The 25,801-nt window shown below is 36.5% G+C and overlaps 1 long non-coding RNA gene across 1 annotated transcript; it reads left to right on the forward strand.

Annotated features, from left to right (window-relative positions):
• Positions 1–233: 233 nt before the first annotated feature.
• On the forward strand, positions 234–23,049 carry LOC109026148 (uncharacterized). The gene is made up of 5 exons (XR_002005092.3): positions 234–311; positions 712–889; positions 1,195–1,257; positions 2,828–2,943; positions 22,951–23,049. It is a non-coding gene; the product is annotated as an uncharacterized lncRNA (long non-coding RNA).
• The last annotated feature ends 2,752 nt before the right edge of the window (positions 23,050–25,801 follow it).

Below are 25,801 nucleotides of genomic sequence, written 5' to 3' on the forward strand. Positions count from 1 at the left end.
CTGACAGATCCTAAGTCAAAAAATCCTGCTGAACCACATCCATACACTTGACCTACACAAGCCATGAGATAATAAATGTTGTGGGTTCAAGTCACCACTTTTTGGGATGATTTGTTATGCAGCGATAGATATCTAATACAATCTCTATATTATTCAGGAAGTCATTAAAGAAGCAACCCATGGCAAAACTAGCTATTTTCTTAAAACAGTAGGAAGAAGAAAAGCTTTTTGAATGAATCACCTCTCATCTTCTCCAGAAGTTGGAAGCATCAAGAATCTAAATAAGCATTTATGATGACTGGCATGAATATGTGAGTAAATACCTGAAAAACTGGCCAGAAGTGTTTTTTTTAAATGAGATTAATCTCGCTTTGATGGAATATTATTCAGATTATCAAAAGAAAATGAAATTTTTTAGCAAAGTAGATGACTGGGAAGAATTAGGAGAGTAGATGGGGAAAGTGCTCTGTATTAGCAGATCTACCTGGGACAGGCCTCCTAAGCAGGGTTTCTTCTTCAGCTTCCATCCTTTTTTTTGGTTTGGTTTGGTTTGGTTTAGTTTTTATTTTGCTTTTTGCTCTTTACTTCTGAAAACACATTATTTTTCAAGAGGATATATTAGTTGTTTTTCTTTCTTTCTTTTTTTTTTTTTGAGACGGGACTGTAGGCACATGCCACCACGCACGTCCGGCTAATGTTTTGTACTTTTAGTAGAGACGGGGTTTCGCCGTGTTAGCCAGGATGGTCTCAGTCTCCTGACCTCGTGATCTAACTGCTCCGGCCTCCCAAAGTCCTGGGATTACAGGCATGAGCCGCTGCGCCCGGCCCATCAGTTTTCTTTGTATAGCTCCGAACACTATAACAACCAGGAGTCCCTCTGATTGAAGATGTGAGTGTGCTTGCGTGTTAGTTTAGTGGTGTCTGTATTGGGGTGTGGGTATGGGAAATTCCTAAAGCAAGCATGATAGCTACAATGTAAAAGGCACATTGATGTTATATATTTTCTCAGTGAGGTAAAAATGTGCATTCTTCTATTTCCTTTCCCATGTAACATTATGTGCCACTGAAATACCCATTAACAGTTGCTATAGGTGTAATACCCTTTACCAACTTGAGGTACAAAATAAAGTATCGTTTTTAAATGTCTAAATTACTGTGATTCTGAATGCTCATAGATCATTCTTTCTTTTCCAGAAACCTCAAAGAAATAAGTCTGAGAGCTACAAGGGTTCGCTCTATTCAGTAGAGTCCACACTGGTATCTACTTTCTTCCTGAATTTTTTAAAAGTAATAATAATCTTAAAAGAATCCCTGTTCTCTGTTGTTTCTGTAGCACTGTTACCACTCCGTCTGGTCTCCTTTGAAAATAATAATGTCTACTACTTCAGCAAAAAACCCAGATTGCAAATACAGAGATGGAGATTTTGAATCAGGCTTAAATTCTAATCATAATTTGAATTGTCATCTAAATGTTTCAATGACAAGAAAAATGCAAGAAATCCAAGAGGGCCATTGGTTAGTCTTCCCTCATCTATTCTCCGAGTTTCTCTAAAACCCAAGCAAGTCCCCAGCCTCTCACATCTCCCATGTTTGGTGTAATACTTATGGCCTTATGTCACTAGATGCCATAATTAAAATTTGAGGCTGAAAGAAGAGTGCCTAAGGGGAGACAACTTGTTTCTTAGCAATTATAAGACCATCTAAAGGCTATGCGCACAAACAGTATGAAACAATTGCTAACTGGGTTTAGTAATATGAAGGATCTCCTGTAGCAGAAGCTTAAACTTTGCCCACCAGACAGTTTCTACCCACGTGCCATTGGCCAAGTGGATCAAGGTTGAGAGCAATCTGAAGAGTGACTCTGGAGAACGTAAGTTAAAACACATTTTTTTTCCAGACTTGATGTCTGGGTTCACAAGAGTCTGAAATATTCACACAGTTGTATCAACTATTCACTGCCTATTTACAGTAAGCATAGAAAAATGAATAGAAAATCAACAAAACCGGCCAAAATGACGTTGAAATTATCTACCAATTCTATTTATACCTTGTCACAAATAAATAAGACTGTTCTCTCTCAACTCTGTTAGCAACCTAAAAGGTTAGAGAACATTTTCTAAGTTTACTAATTTACTTTCAGTGCATTGTCTCTATGTAGTAGGGCCCAAGGCCTTCTCTGAGGAAGCATTTCCATAAAAGGTGTTATGTCACACAAATAAAAATGGTGTATTAATGATATGAGATTCCCTGCAACTTAAAGCCAGTTAAATTTGTGTAGGCATTTTGTCAATGAAATTGGACTAATGAAAATGAAACCAGGTACAATGTAATTTAATTGAAAATTATTTTTAAAAACAGTTTGTGTTAGTTTTCCCTAATGTAGTGTTACCATTTTCATCATATTTACCTTAATGGCATAATTATACATAAATTGTTTGGAGAATCCTGTGAGCTCTTAAAAATGTGTATTATGAGGCAGTAAAAGATATTTATCTTCAAACCAATTGATTGGTGAATCATACTCAACTTCCTGGTCTATACACTATTTTATAAGTTGACTTTTGTCACTATCTTAGCACCAAATTACCATATTAATAGCATATAATTACTATTAATACTGTAACATAGTATTAAGATATAATTTATGAGAAACTTTCTCTCACTATTACAAATCTACAATTTAATCTTAGAACCATCCATTTCTTCCATTCCAGAGAGCCAGGATAAAATACAGATACCTTTGAAATGATACTGAATGGTAAAATCACCATCCTAGTCATCATGGAGGGAGAAAGAAGAGAGAAAAGTTACCTAATTTCCCTTTCAGTTCTCTCCTTCATCGTGCCTATTTTATGAACTTGAACAAGGAAGTTGCCACAACATCTGTGGGCCAGAGAATTATGCCAGAATGTTATTTCCAGACTGCTTCCTGTATTTACAAAGGTAAAAATCTTTGATTTCTATATATTCTTCTCACACCCTTCTCTGCGAACATACCTATCTTCCCCATTTTTTAACTGGCTAAGTTCTATCTGCCTATCATTAAAAGCAAAGCCACCTATAACAAATTCCTTAGATTTAAGTGAGTCTTTTTTAAATTCCTGTGTATTTTTTTGTGCCTTCTATTGGTTAGATTTTGTTAAAATAATGCTGCATAACAAACCTTTCCAATAATAATTTGATAAAATAATTTATTACTGTTTATGTACCTCCAGGTTGTCGGGGTGTCCACTGGTCTAAATAGCACTCATCTTCCTACTGCAGGTCTATAGGTCCGCTGATACGGCTTTGCTACTCTACCCCCACACCCTGAGGACTAATCTATTAATAGTATGTATTTCTTATAATGATGAGTGAGGCACAAAGGAGGAAGCAGAAACATAAGAGATCTTCCTTCTAAAGCCTATTCTCAGAACTGCCATACTGTCGTTTCTGCCTCTGGCCAGAGCAGGTCATCAGGTACAAAGTCAAGAGCCCAAAGCCACACGGCCTTAAGATGAAGAAAGCCTGTGGATTCAGGAACAGATGAATTTTAGGAGCCAACAACACAATGTACCACTTGTCTCTCTTAAGAAATATCATTGTTTACCTGTGTGGTAATTACCTGTATACCTATTTTTCTCTGCTATGTTAGTACCCATTAGCATTGACTATTTTATTTGTATGGTGCCTTTCACTTGGTAAGTTCTCAACACTGGAAAAATGTGCAAGCCAACTAACTTTATTCCCTCTGCACATTGCCAATTACATGTAAGCTTATATGACATGGTCTTTCTATAAAGGCAATTATACAGAAGCCTGAATTCTATGCAGAGTATTGTTCTTCTACCTCACTTTACTACAAGTAATCATTGTATAGGTTTCACCACAATTAAAATGTAACAAGTCCCATGAAGATATTTAGTCTGAATTAATGAGTTCTCGGCACTGGGCTTCTGGATTTCTTTTTAAAAAATTTTTTATTTAGTTATGACTAATGTTCACCTATTATATACACTTTAAGCCAGTTGGTGTATATCCATGAATTTTGGTAATGGGAGAATAACAAGACAGCTGCCATTCTAGAACCTACTCAGAGGAACTGGTATATAACAGTACTCAAACTTTCTTCTCATCAACACTATCCAGTCTCACGAACCAAGATCAAAATGACTTTTCTATCTGCATACACCTTACCTTTAGCTCCCTTATGCCTTGATAAGTTGGTTATGATTCTAAGTCCACAGTAATTTATAATTACTTAAATGGACCATTAAAGAAGTATCTTGGTAAAATCTCCACTCATGAGATTTTCACTGGCCTTTTATATACTCATCAAGCAAAAGAGGAAAAAAATATTTACAGATGTTCAGGTCAGGATCTTTCCTATTGTATTTTTTAGTAGAACATCATATTATCTTTCACTTGCCTAATATTTTATCTTTGGCACACTTATAAATGTTGTCAAATTTGGATGACAATGCTAATGTGTTGGAAAACTTAAAATTAACAAGGAAGTAGATAGAGCACTAAGTTTTAAGGAAAAAATAGACCATTCTCTGTACTGAATGATTTGATGTAACTGGGATAATTTTTAAAATTAAGCCTTTTTCTCAATCCACCAAAATCAGGGTCCCATCTCTACTGCTCTGTCTCTTTAGCTCCAGAAGTCCCAATGTGGCTCCATCACCACCTCTGTCACCCTGTAACCTGCAAGTACTGGGAGATCTGTAGAAAGGATGCTGGCATGACCTAGAAGCCAGGAAATGGTATTACATTAAAACTTCTGCAGTTTCCTTGAAATTCTACTCTCATCAGGACACACACTCCCACAGCCATTCCACCACCATGCACTTGCCCATGACCTCTGCCCACTGCCCTGCCAGTGCATGCTCACCCATGGCCTCCACACTACAGCGCACTCTCCTGCGGCTCCCCATCACCACACTGGAGCACTTTGACTGGCAGCCCCCACCAAAATGTTGTTAGTAGTGGACTGAGGACACCTCAGTCACCCCAGCATAGCAGGAACTTGACCTATAGGGGCCAGAGAACAAACCTGTGAACCTGGTCCCAACCCTCCAAGTTTAGACTATGCAGTCCAGGGATGCTGAGCTGAGCCCTGGTCCATGAAAGCACCCAGAAATGAGCTAAATCAACCAAACACAACTTTTACCACAGTCAGACCCTCAAAGGTTTCAAAAAATGTAAAGACAAAAAGCACCATCCAAAGGACAACAACTTCAAAAATTAAAGAAACATCAGCTAACACAGGTGAGAAAAAACCCAGCAAAAGAATTCTGACAACTGTAAAAGTAAAACTGTCTTCTTATCTCCAAATGATCACACTAGCTCACCAGCAATGATTCTTAACCAGACTGAAATGGCTGAAATGACAGACAAATAATTCAGAATCAGGATAGCAAGGAAACTTAATGAGATGCAGAAGGTTAAAACCTAATTCTAGGAAAACAGTAAAATGATCCATGAGTTGAAAGATAAGATAACAATTTTAAGAAAGAACCAAATTGAAATTCTGTAAATGAAAAATTTACTGCATGAATTTTATAACACAATTGGAAGCATTAATAACAAAATAGACCAAGCTGAGGAAAGACTTTCAGAGCTCAAAGACCACTCCTTTGAATCAATACAGGCAAACAAATCCAAAAAAAAGAATTAAAATATGAACAAAACCTCCAAGAAATGTGGGATTATATGAAGACAACAAGCCTATGATTCACTGGCATTCTTGAAAAAGACAGATAGCAAGAAACTTGGAAAATATATTTGAGAATATTGTCCATGAAAATTTCCTCAACCTTGCTAGAGAGGCTGACAATAAATCCAGAAAATTCAGAGAACCCCTGTGAGATATTATACAACACGACCATTACTAAGACACATAGTCATCAGATTATCCAAGGTCAGTGCAAAAGAAAAACTCTTAAAGGCAGCTAGAGCAAAGGGACAGGTCACTTATAAAGGGAAACCCATCAGGCTAAGTAAGAGCAGACCTTTTAGCAGAAACCTTATAAGACAGAAGAAACTGGGGCCCTATAGTAAGCATCCTTAAAGAACAGAAATTCTAACCAAGAATTTCATATCTGGCCAAACTAAGCTTCATAAATTAAGGAGAAATAAAATCCTTTTCAGACAAGCAAGTGCTAAAGGAATTTGTGATGACCAGACCTGCCTTACAAGAGGTACTTAATGGAGTACTAAATGTGAAAATGAAAGATTGATACCTGCCACCACAAAACCACATGTAAGTACATAGCCCACTGACACTATAAAGCAACTATACAATCAAGTCTACATAACAACCTGCAAACAACACAATGGCAATCAAATCCTCACATATCAATATTGATCTTAAATGTAAATGAGCTAAATGCCCCTCAAAAAGCAAAGAGCAACAGGTTGGATAAAGAAGCAAGACACAACTGTATGCTGTCTTCAAGAGACCCATCTCACATGCAACCACACCCATAGGCTCAAAGTAAAGGGATGGAGAAAGATCTATCAAGCAAACAGAAAACAAAAAAGAGCAGGGGTTGATGTTCTTACTTTAGATTAAAAAAAATGCTTTAAACCAATAGTGATCAAAAAGAACAAAGAAGGGCATAACATAATGATAAAGGGTTCAATTATACAAAAAGAGTGAACTATCATAAATATATATGCACCTAACATTGGAGCAAACAAATTCACAAAACAAGTTCTTAGAGACCTATGAAGAAACACACATAACCATACAATAATAGTGGGAGACATCAACACCCCACTGACAGTGCTAGAGAGATAATCAAGGCAGAAAACTAACAAAGATATTTGGGACAAAAACTCAATACTTGGCCAAAGGGATCTAACAGACATCTACAGGATATTCCACCCAAGAACAACAAAATATATATTATTTTCATCCACACACAGCACATACTCTAAGATTGAGCACATGCTCAACTGTAAAGCAATTCTCAACAAATTCAAAACAATTGAAATCATAAATCACGCTGTCAGACCACGGTGCAATAAACATTGAAATCAGTATGAAGAAGACCTCTCAAAACCATACAATTACAAGAAAATTAAACAATTTTCTTGCTTCTGCTCCTGAATGACTTTTGGGTAAAAAATAAAATTAAGGCAAAAATCAAATTCTTTGAAACTAATGAAAACAAAGATACAACATACCAGAATCTCTGGGACACAGCTAAAGCAGTGTTAAGAGGAAAGTTTACTGCACTAAACATCTATATCAAGAAGAAAGATCTCAAATTAAGAACCTAACATCACACCTAGAGGAACTAGAAAGATAAGAGCAAACCAACCCCAAAGGTAGCAGAAGAAAAGAAATAACAAAAATCTGAGCTGAACTGAATTAAATTGAGATGCAATATCCATAAAATGATGAATAAAAACAAAAGTTTGTTCTTTGAAACAATAAAGAAGATTGATAGACCAGTAGCTAGGTTAATTAAAAAAAAAAAGAGAGAGAAGATCCAAATAGATGCAATCAGAAATGACAAAGATGACATTACCATCAACCCGACAGAAATACCAAAAAAAAAAAAAAAAAAAAACGACACTGTTACAAACACCTCCATGTACGCAAACTAGAAAACCTAGAAGAACTGGATAAATTCTTAGAAAAATACAATCTCCCAAGATTAAATAAGGAAGAAATTAAAATCTTGAACTGACTAATAACAAGTTTCCAAATTGAATCAGTAGTAAAGAAAAAACCTGCCAACCAGAAAAAGCCCTGTACCGGATGGATACACAACAAAATTCTACCAGACATACAAAAAAGAGCTGGTACCAATCCTACTTAAATTGTTTCAAAAAATCAAGAAGAGACTTCTCCCTAACTCACTATATGAAGCCAGCATCATCCTGATACCAAAACCAGGCAGATACATAACAATAAAGAAAACTTCAGGCCAATATCCTTGATGAACATAGATGCAAAAATTCTCAACAAAATAATAGCAAACCAAATCCAGCAACACATCAAAAAGCTAATCCACCACAATCAAGTAGGCTTTATTCCTGGGATCCAAGGTTGGTTCAACATATGCAAATCAATAAGTATGATTCATCACATAAGCAAAACTGAAAACTAAAACCAAATGATCATCTCAATAGATGCAGAAAGGCTTTTGATAAAATTCAACATCCCTTTATGTTAAAAACCCTCAAAAACTAGGCATAGGAGGAACATACCTCAAAATAACAAGAGCCATCTGTGACAAACCCACAGCCGACATCAGACTGAATAAGCAAAAGCTAGAAGCATTTCCCTTGAGAACTGGAACACAACAACGATGCTCACGCTCACCATTCCTGTTCAACATGGTACTGGAATTCCTAGCTAAAGCAATCAGGCAAGAGAAAGAAACAAAAGGCATCCAAATAGGAAGAGATAAAGTCAAACTATCTCTCTTTATAGACAATATAATTCATGCCCTGAAATCCCCACAGTCTCTGCCCAAAGGCTGCTAGAATTGATCGACAACTTCAGTGAAGTTTTAGGATACAAAATTAACATTAAAAAATTTGCAGCATTTCTATCAGCAGTAATGTCCAAGCTGAGAGCCAAATCAAGAACACAATACCATTCACAGTAGCCACAAAAAGAATAAAATACCTAGGAATACAGCTTACCCGGGAGGTGAAAGATCTCTACAATGAGAATTACAAAACACTGCTGATAGAAATCGGAGACTACACAAACAAATGGAAAAACACTCCACGCTCATGTAGGAAGACTCAATATTGTTAAAATGGTCATACTGCCCAAAGCAATTTACAGATTCAATGCTATTTCTATCAATCTACCAAAATTATTTTCCACATAATTAGAGTAAACTATTCTAAAGTTAATAGACCAATAAACAGCCTGAATAGCCAAAGTAATCCTAAGCAAAAAGAACAAAGCCAGAGACATCAGTTGCCCAACTTTAAAGTATACTACAAGGCTATCATAACCAAAACTACATGATACTGGTACAAAAACAGAAACACAGACCAATGGGGAAGGTTAGAGAACCCAAAAATAAAGCTGCACACCTACAACCATCTAATCTTCAACAAAGTCAGCAATAATAGGCAATGGGAAAAGGATTCCCTATTCAATAAATGATTCTGGGATAAATGGCTAGCCATGCAGAAGAATGAAACAGAACCCCTTTCTTTCACCATATACAAAAATCCACTCAGGGTTGAATGGATTAAGGGTGGTGCAAGATGTGCTTTGTTAAACAGATGCTTGAAGGCAGCATGCTCGTTAAGAGCCATCACCACTCCCTAATCTCAAGTACCCAGGGACACAAACACTGCGGAAGGCCGCAGGGTCCTCTGCCTAGGAAAATCAGAGAACTTTGTTCACTTGCTTATCTGCTGACCTTCCCTCCACTATTGTCCTGTAACCCTGCCAAATCCCCCTCTGCGAGAAACACCCAAGAATGATCAATAAAAAATAAAAAATAAAAAAAAAAAGATTGATTAAAGACTTAAATGAAAGACTTAAAACTATAAAAATCCCAAAAGAAAACTAGAAAATACCGTTCTGGATATAGGTCTTGACAAAGATTACATGATGAAGGCTCAAAGAGCAAGTGCAACAAAAACGAAATAGACAAGTGAGACCTAATTAAACTAAAGAACTCCTGCAGAGCAATAGAAACTATCAACGGTGTAAACAGATCATCTACAGAATGGAAGAAAATATTTACAAACTGTATCTGACCAAGGTGTAATATCCAGAATCTATAAGGAACTTAACAAGCAAAAAAACAAACAACCGACTAAGGACAGGAACAGACACTTTTCAAAAGAAGACATGTCGGGTGCCGTGGCTCATGCCTGTAATTCCAGCACTTTGGGAGGCTGAGGGGTATGGATCATGAAGTCAGGAGTTCAAGACCAGCCTGGCCAACATGGTGAAACCCCATCTATACTAAAAATAAAAAAATTAGCTGGGCGTGGTGGTGCATGCCTATAATCCCAGCTACTCAGGAGGCTGAGGCAGGAGAATCACTTGATCCCGGGAGGCGGAGGTTGCAGTGAGGTCAGATTGTGCCATTGCACTCCAGCATGGGCAACAGAGAAAGACTCCATCTCAAAATAAAAAAAGAAGATATGAAGTCATGCATGTGGCCAAAAAGCATATGAAAAATGCTCAGCATCACTAATCATTGGAGAAATGCAAATCAAAACCACAATGAGATACCATCTCACACCAGTCAGAATGGCTATTACTAAGAAGTCAAAAAAATGAAAACTAAACGTGTTGGCAAGGTTGTAGAGAAAAGGAAATGCTTATACACTGCTGGTAGGAGTGCACATTAATTCAGCTGCTGTGGAAAGCAGTGTGGAGATTTCTCAAAGAACTTAAAACAGAACTATTATTTGACTAATTACTGGGTACATACTCAAAGGAATATAAATCATTTTACCAAAAAGACACATGCATGCGTACGCTCATCACAGCACTATTCACAATAGCAAAGACAGTGAATCTACCTAGATAATCATCAACGGTGGACTGGTTAAAAAAAATGTAGTGTATATACATCAAGGAATACTACACAGCCATAACAAAATAAAATGATTTGCTTTGCAACAACATGAATGTAGCTGGAGGCCATTATCCTAAGCGAATCAATGCAGGAACAGAAAACCAAATACTACATGTTCTCACTTATAAGTGAGAGCTAAAGATTGAGTACACATGAACACAAAGATGGGAAATTAGACACCATGGCCTACTTGAGGGGGGAAGGTGAGAAGAGAGTGAGTGTCAAAAAACTACCTATGAAGCACTATGCTCACTACTTTGGTGATGAAATAATTCAGACACCAAACCCCAGCGACACACAATCTACCCATGTACCAAACCTGCACATGTACCCCGTGAAACTAAAACAAAAGTTGAAAGACAAATAAAATAACATCATCAGAAAAAGGAAATAAAATAATAATATAAAATTAATAAAAATATATTGACAATTAACTTTGTCAACAAAATGTTTGTTAGTCTAATGACCAAACAATGAGAATTGTATGAGGCTAAATGAATATAAACAACACAAAGTATCTCTGGTGTTGAATTCTGATTTTTTTAAAATTTTCATGTTAGAATAGTCTATACTTACGGATTCAGATATACATCTAAAAGTGCTTGAGAAACTTTATGGATTGCATAGTTGTTTAAATTACATTCTTCTCTTTCTTATAAATTTACTTGCAAAAAAATGTATTACTCTCCCCAACTTACCATGTATTAGACCCAATATCATTAAGACAAGTTGCTGAATTGAAATAAACTTAATTTCAATTTCCTCAAGTACAATGTCACTGTGTACACATACTATACGTAGAAAGGAATGTGATCAATGATAAATTTTCTTGTGATTTTACTTTCTTCCAGATCAAAGATATCTAGATAAATTCTCTAAATATTTTAGGACCAGAAAGAAAGATTCACAAAAGATTGGTTAATTGGGCAAGATAATGTTCTTAAATAGAGTTTTGTACTATCTTTGAGGACATTTTTCTCTTTTGAAATTTATTGTGGTGCCATCATCTTGATAAAGTAAGCGGTTTGTACTTCTATTTGGTCTTCAGCACTAAGATTTTAGTGCAATACACTCTCTAAACCACTACAACTCAATGGCAGGAGGTGTGCCTTGCTCTTCTTTATATTCCAGACATGCAGCAGTGCCTAGAATAGGAAAGGAACTTAAATTACATCTGTCTAAGAGCAAGTCCAACAGCTTCTTGCTATTTTCTAACGTATTTGACGGCTGTTTATCATTTCATCCTACTGACCGTTCTATCAGATGTTCTTGTTTTCCACCTAAAACCTTCCTTTGCTGCCAGGTAACTTTCAATCATGGTCCCAATTTAGTCAGTTCTGCTACAGCACATGCCCAGGAAAGATGATGGATCTTTGTTAATTTAAATGAATCATAGGTAAAATCCGTTTCACTTATCATTGATTGGTTTGGGAATAAATATCTGACTATGCCTTGGACAATGAGCTGTGAAACAGATTGAACGTTGGCAGTGAGGGCATTGTGTCTGGGAAAGGTTTTCTGCGAAGAAAAAGAGCCGCAAAAGTAAAACATTTTATTTTTCACTGTGCATTGCCATGTTTGTGTGTTACACTTGGAACTGAGGCATCTGAAAGCCACAATCTCACATACTGAGGGTGGCACAGCAGAAATGTTGCAGAACTTTGAATCTTTGCCAATTTCAAGCTATCTAAATAGTCACACAGCTGAACTCTCTGAAGTTTCTAAAAAATGCCTTCTGATTTAATCTATTTAAATTTGAATTTTCTCTTTCTTACAGCCTAACTGAATCTAACCACACAATAAAGGTATTTTAAAAATCTCTTTATTCTTTAGGCTTATATGACATCGGGCTTGCCTGTTTCTTATAATTATTTAGTTGCAGTTTCCTTCTGTGTGTCTAACAGTTTGTTTCTGTGTATCTCAGACTTTTCTTAAGGTTTTCTTCTTGGTCCTTTTATAATCTGCCAGCTGTCTTAGCACTTCTACTCACCTTACAGCTTGACTTACCAACTCTGTCTTCATAACTACAAAATCTTTTCTAAAGTTTTGACTTCTCTACTTAGCTTCAGGCTCAAGCCTCTTCTTTGTAAGAGACTTTTACTCTGGATTCTCATAGATTTCCTCGAACTCATTAGTTCATGTAAAACCTCATAACCTTGCCAACCCCATGCTGTCTTCTCTTGTCTTAGAGTATAGCCTCCTGAGTGCCTTGGTTCAAAAGCTTCCAGTCATCTTTGTTCTCTTCTTTCTCTCTCTGGGTAATGAGCCACCAAATCCTGATATTTTATGTCTGAACTGTGTTCTTAACCTGTCTCTTTTCATTGAAGAAAATGGCTGGCACATCAAATGGGTTTGCAGATTTACAAAGTATTTGGGGTAGAAGTGTGATGTAGACTGAGACATGTTTAACTTTCTGGCTTTTGAAATTCATCTCTAATTTTTCTGATTCCTTTTAAGATCCACTATAGGTATTCTGAAGTTTCTCTATAATGTGTCTAGATTTGAATTACTTTTGTTTTTTGTGTGTGTGTGCTTGTAATTTGTTGTACATCCTGAATCATTCATAGAATACATATCTTTCCTCAAATTCATATTACTATTTTCTTCCCAAGTATTATTTATTTACTTATTTATTTTTATTTCAATAGCTTTAGGAGTACAAGTGATTTAGGGTTATATGGGTGAATTATATGGTGGTGAAATTCATGGATGAATTGTACGGTGGTGGAGTTCATGGATGAATTGTACGGTGGTGAAGAAATTCATGGATGAATTTTATGGTGGTGAAGTTCATGGATGAATTGTACAGTGGTGAAGAAGTTCATGGATGAATTGTATGGTGGTGAAGTTCATGGATGAATTGTACGGTGGTGAAGTTCATGGATGAATTGTACGGTGGTGAAGTTCATGGATGAATTGTACGGTGGTGAAGAAATTCATGGATGAATTTTATGGTGGTGAAGTTCATGGATGAATTGTACAGTGGTGAAGAAGTTCATGGATGAATTGTATGGTGGTGAAGTTCATGGATGAATTGTACGGTGGTGAAGTTTATGCATGAACTGTACGGTGGTGAAGTTCATGGATGAATTGTATAGTGGTGAAGTCTGGGCTTTTAGTGTACCTGACACCCAAATAGCATACATTATAACCAATAGATAACTTTTTATTCTTCCTCCCTCTTCTCCCTTTCAATTTCTGAGTCTCCATTGTCCATTATTATCACTCTGTATGCCTCTGCGTACCCACAGATTAGCTCCCACTTATAAGTGAGAACACCTGGTATTTAGGTTCTTGTTCCTGAGTTACTTCACTCAGAGTAATGGCTTCCAGTTCCATTCAAGTTGCTGCAAAAGACATTATTTCATTCTTTTTGTGTGGCTGGGTAGTATTTCATGGTATAGGTATATACCACATTTTCTTTATCTACTCATCAGTTAATGGGCGCTTAGGTTGATTCCATATCTTCGCAATTGTGAATTATGCTGTGATAAACATATGCATGCCGATGTCTTTTTGATAAAATGAGTTCTTTTCCTTTGGGTAAATACCCATTAGTAGTATTGCTGAATTGAATGATAGATCTACTTTTAGTTCTTTGAGAAATCTTCATGCTGTTTTCCAAAGAGGTTGTACTAATTTACATGCCTAGTAGCAGCATATAAGCACTCCCTTTTCACATCTGGACTAACATCTATTGTGTTTTGACTTTTTAATAATGGCCATTCTGGGTCGGGCAAAGTAGTATCTCATCTCTCACTATATACAAAAATTAAGTCAAGATGGATCAAGATTTAAGTCCAAGGCTGCAAACCATAGAAATTCTAGAAGAAAACTTAGGAAAAACTCTTCTGGACATTGGCCTAGGCAAAGAATTTATGAATAAGACCCCAAAAGCAAATGGAACATAAACAAAAACAAACGAATGGGACCTGTTTAAGCTAAAAAGCTTCTGTACAGCAAAAGAAATGTTCAACAAACAGGTAACCTACAGGATGGGAGAAAATATTTGCAAACTGTACTTCTGACAAAGACTAATATCTAGGATCTACAAGGAGCTCAAACAAATCAGAAAGAAAAAAAAGAAAAACAAATAATCCCATTAAAAAGTGGGCAAACAATATGAACAGATATTTATCTCGAATTCCTGACCTCAAGTGATCCACTCAACTCGGCCTCCCAGAGTGTTGGGATTACAGGCATGAGCCACCACACCTGGCCAGAAGATATTTATCTAAAGAAGATACACAAATGTCCATATTTAATATTTGCTCTTCAAATTCTGCTTCCCCTTCATTCTTTCTGTTATTTCCTTTTGGGACAATACAGCACAAGAATTTTTTTTCATTTCTACATACTACTATATGAGTCTTCACTTAGGTTTTTTTTTTTTTCACAATTGTATTTTATCAAACTGAAGTAAATTCATAAAAACCTACCACAAATGGAAATGTGGTATCAGGAACCAAAATAGCAATACTTGTACCAGTTTCAGATCTAAGTATTTGTACATATTAACACAAATTTTGTCCTCAAAATAACCCTTTCTACTATTATTATTATCATCCCTACTTTAGAAATAGAGTAAATGTGACACAGAGGAAAGAAATGGCTTGTCTTCAGTCATATGGCTAGTGAGGGAAAGAATGAGAAATTGAAAACAGGCTTCAGAATTATTCTTAAGCACCACACGCAACAGTAATACATTGCACTATCCCATGTGTTACCTTTTCAAGGTTTTCAGATAATTCTTTGCGAACTAAAAGAAATAACTTAGTAACCAGAATTCAATTTTATTCAATTCAAAAAATATAAATTGAATGCAGGCAGCTAGCTAATGATCAGCTTTGAAGAGAGCTGATCATTAGCTAGCTATGATCTTCTTTTTAACTAAAAAAAATTAAAAGTCTGCATCTAAAATGAGAAAAAGAAATATCCCTAATATATATGTATATATATGTGTGTGTGTGTGGGTATACACACACACACACACGTATATTTTTCAGAGTGTTTTCTGAAGTTTTGTGCTCTAGTGTTATTAATAACCAAGAACACAGAAAGAAGGTGCCTACTACCCACCAGTTGTATAATACAACTCAATCAAATATATAATACATTTTAATCTTTGCATTTGAAATGCAAACATCATCGTGAAGTACAGCCTAAGTGTATTTTTGAATTTATTAAAAACACAGGCGTTACTGAATCTAGAGATAGTAACATGATGCCACATTACACTTGGAAAATGCAAAATCATTTTCCTCCAGGGGGAAGATAGAATGGGAGTCCTAGTTGATCTTCATATAATTTTTAGAAGATGGAGCACTTCAACGTCTTCCACTCATGATAAGAGAGGTGGTAAGCTGACAGAAACAATTTCTTTTTATTTACTGGCCATTACAGTTGTAAAATACTGCAGACATGAGCCTAACATAAATCAGTTCTCCTCAGATGAATATGCCTTAAGAGAGGCTTTCTGCCAAACTTTCTTCACCTTGGCCATATCTCTCTGGAGTACTCTTGATCTGTCTCTGGCAGCCCTTTTGAATTTATTTTGTGTTTAATTCCAAATAATCCTCAATCAGAAAACAAAAATGGAGGCTCAATGCTTTAGGGCTGAAAGGAACTTCAGAGGTTATATCAGTTCTATCATCTGTGTCAGAATTCTTTCTGCTACAAGCAACAGAAAACACTGCTCAAACTTGCTTAAGCAAAAAAGAAATTGATTATCTCTGAAAGTAATAGTTCAAATATATGTCATGCTTCAGATGAGGCTTGATCTAGTGGTTCAAAAAGCTCATGAAGGCCAGCATCACTTTCCCTTAGTTTATTCTTTTGTTTATAGTATGTGCCTCATTTTTGGAGTCTTTATGACTCCCATCATGAGAAGACGGCATGCACTGATTAACTTTAGCCACACGGAGTCCATTCTTTTTTTGGGCAGTACAGCCAATACTACCCAGACCATATGGTTTCTCTACAAATGGAAATTCACAATGCTAAAAGAAGTGGGGAAAATGGATGCTGGGGAAGAAGTCAAAAGATACCCATATCATCAACCCCATTATTTTACAGATGAAAAAGAGACGTTTCAGAGCTACAAGATGGAAGGAGACCATCTGTTCTAAAACTACATTTATGTGACCAGAAGGAAATGTTAATTTTATTAAGCCAATGAGATGTCAAGGTTTATTTCTAACTTTGGGGAAATGGAAAGTTTTCTCAGTCATCTTTTCAGTCTTGAGTTTGAGTTTCAGTCATTGTCCTAGAATACACATCCCAGATCTTGCTCTCAGAGAACTCGTGCTTTAACTCTTAATCTCTTTAGTGTTTAGTCTTCTGAGTGATTGCTTGAGGTTTCTACTTAGCAAAATGGGGACAATGAGGAATGTGTACCAAGATGAAAGAAACGCTTCATTGATAAGTTAGATAGCACGTGCACATGCAGAGTTACAGTTGCATTTCTACTGGCTTTGCCACATCACTTCTTACTCCTTGAAGTCATGTAAGGAAAGCTTTTTTCTTTTTTAAAGTAGGGCATCAGTGGAATCGCATGCCTTTTGAGACAGGGAACACACCCTCATGGGAAACGCTCAAGCAATATATGAAGCTGTTGGCTGCTTTGTATAAGATTCATTTACACAATATTTATTTAGGTCCACTCTATGTCAGGCTATCTTCTGAGTACTTTTTATATGTGTGAACAAGGTAGACAGAAAGTCTTGCTCTCATTGGATGTGCATTCTAATGATACAGAAAGAAAATAAAAATGTAAAATATACATCAGATAGTATGGGTACAACGGGGACAAAGCAGGAGAAGGAGATGAGGAACATGGTATGGGATGAATGTCTGCCTTGGCTAAGAGCCTGAATGAGATAAATTTTCAGATAAATGTCTGATTCAATTGTATAATTATTTAATTCTAGGACATGGTCTTACTTATAATGGAAATTTAGGCCAATAAAATGAGATGTTAAACATAGGACTGTCTCTAGGTAACCTGGCTTCTTATGAACACTCCTGAATGACTTTCTCCCTCTCCCTCTTCAAGTTCTTGTTTGGGTGCCACTATCTGTATGAGGCCTATGTTGACCAGTTCATTTGTAAGCCTGACATCTGCTCACTCTTCATTCCACTTCCCAGCTCCACTTTTATTTCATAGTTTCCACAGTGATTATTACTTCTTAGCACCTTATCTAATCTATCTATCTATATATAATATACATAATATATAATATATAATATATAATTAATTATATATAATTATAATTACTTATATATAATCTCATATTATATATAATATATAATATATGAATATATAATTATATTTATAATTAATTATATATAATATAATATGAGGATTATATAATATGTAAAATTATATATTATGTAATATATAAAATTATATATTATGTAATACATAAAATTATATATTATGTAATATATTAGATATATAGCTACATTATTATATGATTATAATTAATATATAATATGATTATATTATGTATAATATAATAATATAATATGTAATAAAATACCCATTATACATTATATAGTGTAATAAAATATATATTATATTAATCATATATAGACAGAAAATACCCATTATACATTAGATTATATATATAGTATAACAGGTATTTTATTACACATTAATAATATAATACATGTACATATATGATGTATAATGGATATTTTATATATACATATATAATGTTTAATAGGTATTTTCTGTCTGTTCATATAAGAATTTAAGTTTCATAAGACAGGCTGTTTGCCCACTTTTAATTGTGTATCTCCAGCACCTAGAAGAATTCTTAACACATACTAAGCAGTCAATAAATATTTGTGGAAGGGAGACAGGAAGGGAGTGGCAGAGAAGCTGTATAGTATACTAGGCAAGAGCACACATTTTGGAGATAAGACAGGCTTGGGTCAAGTTGACTCATAGTCAAGTAATACCTTTTTGAGCCTTAATTTATACACTATAAAATGAATGTCAGTAATATTATTTTCCCGGGAAAAAAAAGCATTGTAGGAATGGCATAAAATAATATAATATATAAAGGTCTTCTTCTATTCCTTAGTCGAAATAAGTAAGAGTTACTCCTGTTACTGTTGGTCATATTGTGTTAGTGCTATTATTTCTTCATCCAGCAGATATTATTAATTAGCTGTCTAATAATGTATCAGGCACAGTGTAAGGCAAATGCTGAAATCAGCAAATTGCCGGATCCTCTCCTCTGGCCCTATAGTACTGGAGCTCCATTCTCTATGCCAGAGTTTTGTTTCCAGGCATAGAATCTTCCAAATAGTGAATCTTAAATCTGGTGATATATTTCAAGGCCTCAGAGGATTTTTAAAAATACATAGATCCATAGGGATGGAGAGGCTCACATCGTAATTCTTATGGAGCAGGTCTGGAAGAGAGAAGTATGAAGGTGCATTTTTAGCAGCTTAAGAATGACCTTCTTCCTTTTTACTAAAATAACTACATTTTATAATAAAGTTTTAGAAAACACTACTCTGAAATATTATGGTTGTTCAAAGATGGTACCAGTAAGACATATTTTCACTCCAGCAGTGAACTTTTTAGACCAAATCCATGTTTAAAAGAAGAAAGCAATCTTTAAGAAGATAAGTAGAGGTAGTTGAGGGAGATTTTTAAAGTGATTATGGAGTGTGAAGAAACACTCTAAACCTCTCAAACAATATTTGATAAAAGATCACCTTCTTCTGTCTAGCTGGGAGTTTAACTATTGATGCCTTTTTCTATTTTGAGGATTTTTTCCTCTAGATTAAAAGGAAAGAATCTCCAGTCCCTGTGAACTTGTGCAAAGAGGTTGAAAAGGAGCAAGCCTCCCTGTTATGCCACATGGGAATCTTTCATCCATAGGCAATTTGGCTCCGGGGCTGCAGAACACTTCTGGCCCGTCTGGAAAGCTACTGAGAGCAAGAGAACTGAAAGGCACGTCTTTAATTTTCATTTCCTAGACTTCGCATAACTCAGCCTTGGGCCAAAACACATCATAGTCAACTCAGAGATTTTGGCCCTACCTTTGGTGTCTTCTGAAATTCAGTGTCAGAAGAGATTGAACAGGACTGTTCTACCTTTATCTAGGAAAACTACCTGGAAGGAAATATCAGCCGAGAATTTATTTTTTATTTTAAGAAAAAAATTCTCTCTCTCTCTCTCTCTCTCTCTCTGTCTCCTCACTCTCTCTGCCTATAGATGCAAATGTTAAAGATGGGTTTTATCTGATGAGGGGAGATAGTAGTTGGGCATTCAGATTCCTCAAAAGCAGGAAGGAGGTAATTTATTGACAGAAGAAGCACCTATGTCTAGAAAACAAAAAATGGTCTATGGTCCTCTGTGTATAAAGGAGAATGGGAAGAAACACCAGAGACAAGTATTAAGTTCCCAAGGGGCTAAAGAGATACAAGACTTTAAAAAGGTAAATGAAGACAACACAGGTGATGAGGAAATTAGGGAGATTGACATGAAATGAGATTATAGATCTAGGAGAAATCCCATAACTGATAGGAAAAAAAAGAATTTCTGAAACCGAAATCTGGCTAACATTTAGAAGGGAAAAACCAAATGCCAAAGAGACAAAGAAAAATCTAATAATCGTCATTGTGTGCAAAGGATTTAATAAAGATAAAGAAACTAGATGCCAGATTGCAAAATGGCACATAGTCTAGGAGGTTACCACACTGTGGAGCTCCAATAATAGTGTCCTGCACTATATCCAGAGACAAAATTACTGACCTACCATCTGTTTTAGCAGCCACAAGGATTCATTTGGACATTCCAGTTTACACCCCTACCACACATTTTCAAGACAAGAGCCTGTGGCTCTCATTTGTTCCTCTAGCCGACATCAAGTTTTTACATGAGAATGGAACTCAGTCTCAGGTCATTTGCACTGGCTGGGCTAACCAGTAAGAGATATTGCATCACGTAATAAAGATAATGACATTTTAGAAGGGGCATGGCAAGTGATTATGCGTGATGGGTCTTGAACCATAAGGGCATTGTCTTTGAGAAGTAGATAAATGTCTAGAAAGGAAACTAAAAGCACTAACTTTGGCATTTTATTCATTGCATGGGTTTAGACCAGTGGTTCTCAACTGATGGGGTACTTTTGCTCCACAGAGAACATTTAACAATGTATACAGGCCTTTTCATTGTAACAGCTTGAGGGGGAAGGGGCGGTCACTACTGTCATGTGATAGTAGAGGCCAGGGATGCAGCTAAACGTCCTACAGCGCACATCATGGCTCCTCAACAACATACTCATCTGCCCCAAAATATCAACAGCGTCAAGGAGAAGAATCCTGCTTTAGACAAATACTTCCATTTATTTGTCTTTTTTTTCCTCTCCTTACAAGAGAATAATATCTTACTTACATGGTTGATGTAAAGAATCAATAAGATGAATCAATACATACAAGTGCCTGAAAAGTGGTAGGTAGTCACTGCATTTTGAATATTATATATATATATATATATATATTTTTTTTTTTTTTTTTGAGATAGGGTCTCACTCTTGCGTAGGCCAGAGTGCAATGGCACGATTATGGCTCACTGCAGCCTTGACCTCACAGGCTCAAGCGATTCTCCTGCCTCAGTCCCCTGGGACTGGGACTACAGGCATGAGCCATCACACCCAGCTAATTCTTTTGAATTTTAGTAGAGATGAGGTCTCACTAGGTTGCCCAGGCTGGTCTCAAACTCCTGGAGTCAAGTGATCTGCCCACCTTGGCCTCCCGAATTGCCAGGATTACAGGCATGAGCCACCATACCAGGCCTGAATATGAATAAGTGAATATTTAAAACTATGCTTGTCAAATTTTAATGTGATTCTAAGTCTATGAAGCAGTTTGGAATAGGATTTTGAGTGTAAGAGCTTCACATTTTAAATGACATCAAACTGCATCAGGTAGAAGAAAAGAGTAAATTTTTGTATTTTATGTAATTATAAGTAAATAAGTATTTCGTACTCTGTAGCAGCATGGACTAAAACTTTTTACAAGAAGTGTTCATCTTTTTCTCACCACCTCCAAAAATATTCCTCAAAAAATGTGTATGGACAATTTAATGTAAATCAACTTAAGTCACTGACAAACATCACCTTGTCTTTAACATGCTAATACGTGCTGCAGATGTTGGACAGAGGATATGGTATTTTCTAAAAGGTATTTGATTATGGCAGCCCTCTTTTTCAATATGTCTTTTAACATCTCACATTAAACTAAATTATTTGAACATAGTTTGGGAAATGCTGAGGAGAAGAGAGGAAGAAAGGCAGACGGAAAAAATATATTCATATCATCCCCAGGCAGGTGTGCAGGAAAGCAGCCTGTGGCATGACAAGAGTGACGCTGTCTTGAAAAGAAACCATGATGACGACAGACATTTGAATCCTGCATATCAAGCTATTCTGCAGCAGGGTCTTAAAACAGTGCCTACAGCATAAATCACCCCTCAGAAAGATGCTTATCTAACTTCCTCAGTAACAAGAAAGCGTGAGATGTGACCAGCTTTATATGTTTTATGCTAAAGACTTCTACAGAAATGAAAATTTTCTGGAGGGCTGGAGCTGAGATCTACCATCTCTAGTCCACCCAAGACATTCCTTTGGTTTGTAAGCCCCTCTTGAATATTTTCTTTCTGAGAAACTATTTGTCAGCTTCTTTCTTTGGTCTCTCAGCTCCCTCTCAGCCTTCGGGGGTAGGTTTTTATATACCTGCTCACCATGAAACAAGGTGAAATGACCAGGTGCAAATGAAATGCTATACCTCTAATCATTAAGGCATAAACACATGTCATCAAGAGTGGGGAAAGCCACTATCTGGAACAGGAAACAATGAAGAAAGAGAGAGAGAGCCAGAGATTTGATCAGGAAGACCCGAGGGAGACAAATACACTTAAGTTGCCCTCACCTTGACTGTGTTGAGCTAATCAAATGAAATACAGTGCTAAGAATTGGATTTGGAAACACAACGAAAATTACTCATCACAGCTGTGATACTCTTTTTCTAACCTTCATGTGCACATTCAGCCAAGCTGCTCTTTCTCATCATATTCTGGAGTCTTTTTCAAAGCCGTGAGTCAGAGAATCTGGAGAAATTGTAGTAAAGGTGAAACTTGTCTACTCTGTTTAGTGGTTCTCAAACTTGGCTGCACATTTGCTATAGAATGGAAGTTTATGTCCTCCTCAGATTCATATGTTGATGTCTAATCCCCACTATGATGGTATTTGAATGTGAGTCCTTTGGGAGGAGATTGGGTCATGAGTAAAGCCCTCATGAGTGGGAGTAGTGCCCTCATAAAAAGAGATGTGAGAGAGCTCACTTCCTCTTTCTCTCCTCTCAGACAGGTGAAGACAGAACAAGAAAACAAACCAAGAATTTCCCCTCACCAGCCACCAGCTCTGCCAGCAACTTGATCTTAGACTTCCCAGCCTCCATAACGGTGAGAAATAAATGTTAAAGCCACCCAGTTTGTGATATATTTGTTTTAGCAGCCCAGACTAAGACATCATTGAAATCACCTGGGGATCTTTTAAAAAACTACTGAAGCTGTTTTCTCTACCCCACCACCACCATCAGAAATTCGAATTTAGTGATTCTGAGGGCAGACTGGACATTAGGACTGTTATATAACCGCAAATGATTCTATGGGGAAGCAACCTAGTAAATGTCTAATCTAGAATGCATGAAAGTTAGAAAGCAAAAGGAAAAGATCTCTCTCTCTCTGTTTCTGCTTTCTTGCCCTTGCTTTTTGAATTTTTTCTTTGTGAGTCATGTTAAAAAACTATGAGGACATCAAATAAAATAATGGTTAATTAACTAAATACCTACTGCTTTTCAACACTTAAACTGTGCTTTATCTTTACTGATCAATTTAATTCCTCTAACAACTCTTGAGGCAGGTATCATGAGGCTCCATGCGAGGACACATTACCTGGACAAAAAGGTTAGCTAACTTAGCCAGTTTACTCAGTAAGAGACAAACCATTCTTCTCGATCCTGCTCACACAAAAACTAAAGTTGGACACAACTGAACCTGAACTTGGCAGAAAAGTCTAGTGGTTCCTAATGCTAGATGAACACTAGAATCTCGTGGTAAGCTTCCAGAAAGGCCCCCTGCTATATTTTAGTGGTGTATACTTGATACTAAACACTTGTCAAAACCCACGTAAGTTTACAGCTCAAATGCTGAACTTTAATGTATGTAAATTTAAAAAATCAATTCAGGAGGTCAGAGGGTTCCAAGATGGAATGTAGATGGTGACTAAGGAATCTAACTGTATTACAAAAGTATGCATAACCGCACTGAAGGAGGCAGAGAAACAAAGTGCTGATCTAAGTTTTTTTGGAATTGAGTAGGCTGAGACTGAAGGCAATAGGAAGTGTGCATAAGCACTACACTCTAATTGGTAAAGTTACTTCCTACAAAAGCACAATCTAACAATTCTGAAACCACTCTACATGTATATAGGGTTGAACAAGTATTTAAATAGATGCTGAACAGTGCCCGATTTCTCACTGTTGAAGTGGGAGGTTATAGATGGGCAAGGGGAAGAAAGTACAATGGTCCACGTAGTAATGGATTCAAGTAGGAGACATCAGTATGAATTCAGGTTACTTTTAATGTAGATATGTATGTATTCACAGGTTAATAGTGCCAATGTATATTTTCTTTTTTAAAACTTTTTTATTTTTAATTTTTTTAATTTTACTTTAAGTTCTGGGATACATGTGCAGAATGTGCAGGTTTGTTACATAGGTATGTATACATGTGTCATGGTGGTTTGCTGCACCCATTAACCCATCATCTAGGTTTTAAGCCCCGCATGCATTAGGTATTTGTCCTAATGCTCCCCTTCCCCTTGTCCCCCACCCCCTGATAGGCCCCAGTGTGTGTTGTGCCCCTCCCTGTGTCCATGTGTTCTCATTGTTCAACTCCCACTTATGAGTGAGAATATGCAGCGTTTGTCTGTCTGTTCCTGTGTTAGTTTGCTGAGAATGACAGCTTCCAGCTTCATCCATGTCCCTGCAAAGGACATGTACTCATTCTTTATTATGGCTGCATAGTATTTCATGGTGTGTATGTGCCACTTTTTTTTTTTATCTGGTCTGTCATTGATGGGCATTTGGGTTGGTTCCAAATCTTTTCTATCGTAAATAGTGCTGCAATAAAGATACAACATATATTTTCTAGTTCTGTCTACTGACAAGTCTTAGGAGCACCAGTAACACCCCAGAAGCAGTGAGCACACTGAGTGCCCAGATACTGGTTTCCAGTTCCATTCTCCAATAAAAGGAACCTGGGCTTCTTGGAGAAATGGCTACTTCTAAGGCTGGGGCAGGGAATATGCAAGATGTGCCTGGCTGGTGTTTAAAAAACAAAATGATGGAAGCATATAAGGGGGACACAGAAGCCAACTAAAACAGCTCTCAGTGGTCAAAGCTGAAACAATTTGAGCAGCAAAATAAATAGCTTAATATTGGAGTATAATCCAAGGTATAAAGTAAATATTTTGAGCCCACGTGGATATAAACCGATGATTGAATATGTACATAAATAAGTGGGGAGAATAGACAAGCCTCCCAATTACAGTAATTCCAAATAATTTACGTAAATATTTCCCCCTCAAGGAGTTGGAATATCATTCCCCTTCTCTTATTTGTGAGTTGCATATAATAACTTCCTTCTAGAGAGTGCAGTATAAAAAAGAAGAAAGGGTACCTTACAGTGAAGAAATCTGACAAACACCACCTGAGCTAAGTAGGTGATCAAGGTCAACATCAACAATAATGTCATGTAAATGTCATTTATTCCTGATGTGAGGTGATAAGAATGGCACTTTTTCTCTGCAGTCTTCCTCCTACAAACCTGTAACCTCAATCTAATCATGAGAAAAGACATCAGGCAAATCCCATTTGAGGGAGATTTTACATAGTGCCTGAGCAGCACTCCTCAAAACTATCAAGGTCGTGAAAAACAAGTATGAAAAAGTGTCACAGCCAAGAGGAACTTAAGGAAACATAATAATTAAAGGTAATGTGGTATGTGGGATGAGACCCTAGAACAGAAAAAGGACATTAGATAAAAACTAAAAACATCTGAATCAAGTATGGGCTTTAGCTAATAATAATATATGACTTTTGAATCATTAACTGTAAGAAAAAGTATTAATATGAGATGGTAATAATAGGGG

Source organism: Gorilla gorilla, chromosome 2, assembly GCF_029281585.2.
Source record: "Gorilla gorilla gorilla isolate KB3781 chromosome 2, NHGRI_mGorGor1-v2.1_pri, whole genome shotgun sequence".
In the NCBI taxonomy this organism is placed as follows: domain Eukaryota; kingdom Metazoa; phylum Chordata; class Mammalia; order Primates; family Hominidae; genus Gorilla; species Gorilla gorilla.